This window comes from Puma concolor, chromosome C2, assembly GCF_028749965.1.
Source record: "Puma concolor isolate L17-30 chromosome C2, mPumCon1.1.hap2, whole genome shotgun sequence".
Lineage (NCBI taxonomy): Eukaryota > Metazoa > Chordata > Mammalia > Carnivora > Felidae > Puma > Puma concolor.
In genome coordinates this window covers 120,383,940-120,389,200 of record NC_141675.1, presented here as the reverse complement: position 1 = coordinate 120,389,200, position 5,261 = coordinate 120,383,940, and the positions used below count along the sequence as shown (strand labels likewise).

The 5,261-nt window shown below is 34.2% G+C and overlaps 1 protein-coding gene across 1 annotated transcript in view; it reads right to left on the bottom strand.

Annotated features, from left to right (window-relative positions):
- Positions 1-5,261, bottom strand: part of VGLL3 (vestigial like family member 3) — a 147,979-nt gene that overhangs the window by 108,156 nt on the left and 34,562 nt on the right. The window lies entirely within an intron of this gene.

The following is a 5,261-nucleotide window of genomic DNA, read 5'->3' as shown; positions in this document are numbered from 1 at the left end:
ATAGACCTAAGTGTTCTCTTATAGTGAAGACAGCAAGATTATACCATTATGATGTTGCCAGGATTCACTTTTTTTTTTTTTTTTTAACTTTAAGGACCGCAGACAACTGGGCCCTGGAGAAGAGGCCAGAGGTTTAGAAAGACCAGGTGAAATGTGAGAGGAAAGGAGAAAATGGAGAGAGACCATATGTGTTCATGAACAGCTAATGGAAAGACTCTTTATTTGCTGTTTATTTTTTTTTTTTCTGGTAATTGACTATGTGCACCATTCCAGATGCTAAAGGCATAATTAATGAGTTACATTAGTGCCCAGAACTCCTGGTTTTTATCTCCAGATTAAACTTTCCTTTGAGTTTCAGATGCTTATACTGAGTCATTACTCAATATATTCATGTCACCTCTGGCTACGGTTTTTTTAATGTATGCTTCTTTTTGCTCTTTTTATTCTGGTGATGTTTATCACACTGTTGCTCATGAAGAAACCTAAAAGCTTAACTTGACAATTCAGTATCCCTCATCCTCCTTATCAAATCTATCCACTCTCTTCCATCTCTGCTATCACTGCCCTAGTCCAAACCACCAGGACATCTTGCTTGGATTAATTCAATAGTCACTTGTTGTTGTTGTTGTTGTTGTTGTTTATGGGTTTTTTTTTTCCAAATTTATATATGCATGCATAAATTCTTCATGAATCAAATAGTCAAATAGTTCTACATACAAGGCTTGCAGCATAGACACACACACACACATATATACATATACTCACATACACAAACACATGGTATCCTGGAATCTTCCTCATTTCCCATCTCTGACCATTGTCAATTCTATTAGCTAATTCTTTTAGCATTTACCTCTAAAACTCTACAAAATAAACAGATGCTCTCACTTCTTGATTCAAAGCGAAACATTAATTTGTTCCATAACATTTTACATTCCCTGGGGCTTATAATTGTCTAATTTTTTTTTGTTGTTGTTTTACTATTTGATTACTTTTCTATTTAATCTAAAATCTTTGCCAGTTGCTGTCTATATCTAAAGTTGTTCAATGTATCAGATATTATTTCAGTTTCTGATTCTTGGACCATTTCTCAGAGCCTGTTGAGTTGCTCTGGTCTGATTGGTTGATTTCCATACCCAGTTATCATCTCCTTTCAAAATCCTCTTGGGGATTCCTTTCAATTTGCTGTGTTTTGTGTTTTTTATATTCCATGGCTTTCAATGTCTTGGTTTATTCCCTTGTTTTAGTAGACCACCTCCTATAGTAGTCTCCTGAGAAATCCTGACTAGGAAGTAAGTTTCTGCATCTTTCATGTCTCAGTACATTTTATATTACTCTAGCAATTAATTGATAGTGGCAGACTCTAGTATATCATACATTGAAAATGGCTGTCCTTCAGAATTGGAAAGCATTGTGCCATTGTCTGCTAAGTATCCAGGGTTGTCACTGAGAACTCTAGTTTGATGCCAGTATTATATATATGTACTTTTTTCATTATTTGGGGTTTTTTTTGTTTGTTTTTAGTTTTTGTTTTCTATTCTTTCTGGAAGTTTGTAGGTTCTTAATTTTGGCCCTCTGAAATTTCATAATGGTGTACTTTGGCGGCAACTAGGGGAATATGCAGTATGAAAATTTATGTTCTTCTGACTTTGAAAAATGTAAAATTTTTCCATTTATGCTGTTTTTTATTTTCCCTCTTCTCCCTCTCTGGAATGGCAATATTTGAATATTGGCTGGCCTTCATGGGCTTATCTTCTAATTTTCTTATATATATTTTTTTATATTTTTGCTCCATTATCTGAAATATAACCCACTTTGCTTTACTATCTGCAGTATATACCCTAAGTTACCTTCCAAACACACTAAAGTTTTTCATTTATGCTCTGCTTTTACTTTTAATATTACAAGTTCTTTTGTTTTTTGTATTCTTTAATATTTTTGTTATTCTTTAATAGTATCCTGTTCTTGTTTCATGTTTATATATCTTTTCATCTCTCAAGTTTTAATCATGGTTTTTATTTTTTTATTTTTATAGGACTTTTATTTTTATTTTTTAAATTTATTTTTTAAAAAATTCTTCTAGATCTATTTTTATTTTTATTCCAGTATAATTAACATATAGTCTATACATTACTCAGTGCTCATCATGATAAGTGTACTCTTAATCTCCTTCACCTATTTCACACATTCCCCCCATGCACCTCACATCTGGGAATCAACAGTTCTCTATATTTAAGAGTCTATTGTCTTGTCTCCCTTTTCTTTGTTTTGTTTATTAAATTCCACATAGGAGTGATATCATACAATATTTGTCTTTCTCTGTCTGACTTATTTCACTTAGCATTATACCCTCTAGGTCCATCCATGTTGTTGCAAATGGCAACATTTCATTCTTTTTTATGGATGAGTAATATTCCATTGTACATATATACCACATCTTTTTTATGCATTTATCTATCAATGGACACTTGGGTTGCTTCCCTCTCTTGGCTATTGTAAATAATGTTGCAATAAATATAGGGGTGCATATATCTTTTCAAATTAATGCTTTCATATCCTTTGGGTAAATACCCAGTAGTGGAATTATTGGATCATATGGTAATTCTATTTTTAAATTTTTGAGGACCCTTCATACTGTTTTCCACAGTGGCTACACCAGTTTGCATTCCTACCAAAAGTGCACAAGGGCTCCTTTTTCTCCACATCCTTGCCAACACTTGTTGTTTCTTATATATTTTTTTATTTTAGCCATTTTGACAGGTATGATGTAATATCTCAATATAGTTTTGATTTGCATTTCCCTGATGATGAGTGATATTGAGCATGTTTTCATGTTTCTGTTGGCCATCTGTATGTCTTCTTTGGGAAAATGTCTATGCAGATTCTTTGTCCATTTTTAATTGGATTACTGTTTTTTGAGGTGTTGAGTTGTATCAGTTCTTTTTTATGTATTTTGGATATTAACCCCTTATCAAATATAAAATTTGCAAGTCTCTTCTCCTATTCATTATGTTGTCTTTTAGTTTTGTTGATTGTTTCCTTCACTGTGCATTTTTCTTTCTTCTGATGTATTCCCAATAGTTCTTTTTGCTTTTGTTTCCCTTGCCTTAGGAGACATATCAAGAAAAATGTTCCTATAGCTAATGTCAGAGAAATTATTCTCTGTACTCTCTTCTAGGATTTTTATGGTTGCAACCCATTCACCTGAATTTACCCCCTCATTCTTTGTCCCTACTTGCATGAGACCTGGATAGACTGGTTCTTGAGATACTAGGAAAGTCAATGGTACAAATCTGCTAAATTCCTACATCTCTACTGCTGGTTGATGAGTCAGTTTTTTCCATGTTGCTTAGTCAGAGAAACCTTCCCTAAGCTCACAAAACAGATTTTATCTCCCCACATACACTTACCAAAATTCTCTACTTCTGAGTACTTAGTGCAATTGCAATTAAACCTGCTTGCATAATTACTTATTTAACCTTTGTCTGCCATACTAGGTTATAAGCAACTTGACAGCAGTCCATGATTGTCTTGTTTTCACTTCCGATGCAGTGCTTGGCATATTTTCTAGTACATGACAAGTACACAGTTACTTATTTTTTAAATCAATGAATGAATCCGAGGAAGTAGGAGAACTGAGATAAACATCAGGAAAATCCTCAATACATGACTATAGCTACAACACTTAATTATTATGTTAAACTATGAAACCATTTTACAGTATTACATATTAATATTATGCTTGATCGGTACATCACTTCAAACTTAGAAGCAAACTGCTAGTTGCTTCAGTTTCAAAGTAAATGAACTAAAAAGTTTTCTGACAATTTTATGAAGTCATATGGTTCTAGAAATAATACTAAAGGTATTAAAAATAAATGCATATAGGGGCGCCTGGGTGGCGCAGTCGGTTAAGCATCCGACTTCAGCCAGGTCACGATCTCGCGGTCCGTGAGTTCGAGCCCCGCGTCGGGCTCTGGGCGGATGGCTCAGAGCCTGGAGCCTGTTTCCGATTCTGTGTCTCCCTCTCTCTCTGCCCCTCCCCCGTTCATGCTCCGTCTCTCTCTGTCCCAAAAATAAATAAAAACGTTGAAAAAAAATTAAAAAAAAAATAAATGCATATATATTTCAAGTAGTGCTAAATAATATGAAGTAAAGTAAAGAAGAATAGGGAGCAATAGGGAAGCTCTCTTAAAAAGGGAAGACACAAGATCTTTATGATAAGCTCACTTTGAGCAGAAACTGAGAAGAAATTTGAGATCAAGCCATAAGGGTACTGGACTGTTCTTTACACACACACACACACACACACACACACACACACACCATTAGCAGCATAAATATTAATTTTCCGTGGGAGCACAGTCAAAAATGGGAAAAATATTTTCCTATTTTGCAATTATGGGAAATATCTTCCATAAATTCATTGTGCTTTTCTCCAGTTCTTATCATTATTATGTCAGCATTTTTTTAGTTACTTTCCTTTATCTTCAGCTTCCACACTGTGGTCTTTCAAGACTGTTGGGAATAATAATAGGATTCACGTTGGGCCACACATCCATTTTTATAGAAAGTGAAGCTCTGAGAAAGCGGTCTAATAGAGTCAGCTAAATTCTTTGCCAGTAGTACTCAAACTCTCAGTTATTTTCTGGTTGGAATGATGATTTTGTCTTGTGGCAGATAGATATAGATACAGACATAGAGATATAGACATATAGACATAGATATAGATCAATCATATAGATATATAGATATAGACAACCCCAAAGAGGCTTGCTGATAAAAGTTTCCAAAGAATCATCCCCTTGCAGATTTATGATTCAGGGTGATTCAAAAGTGAGAAACATAGTCCTACTAGTCATCCTTCTTTCCTGATATTCCCTACAAACCTCCAGTGGTCTTGGCACCTAATTCCATATTATTGCTTGGATACATAACATGCATACAATAAGCTTTATTTCCACATACATATTCTTCACTCCCAAACTAAAGATCTTGAAAAGAAGAGAACAAGAGTCACAGAGAGAATACAGAAACCCAAGTACCATTTTAAATGTCAAACTACAACCTGAACACCAGGCTTCAGTAACATGACCAGCAGCAGCACTTTGTCACATCTAAATTTCAAATTTAATATGCAAATACGTATCATATTCTACTACCTACATTATGAAATTTTTATTTACATGGACATGATAATTTCTCTATATTATTAACTACCTTGCATCATTCTATCCAACCTCAAATTCATCACCCTATAA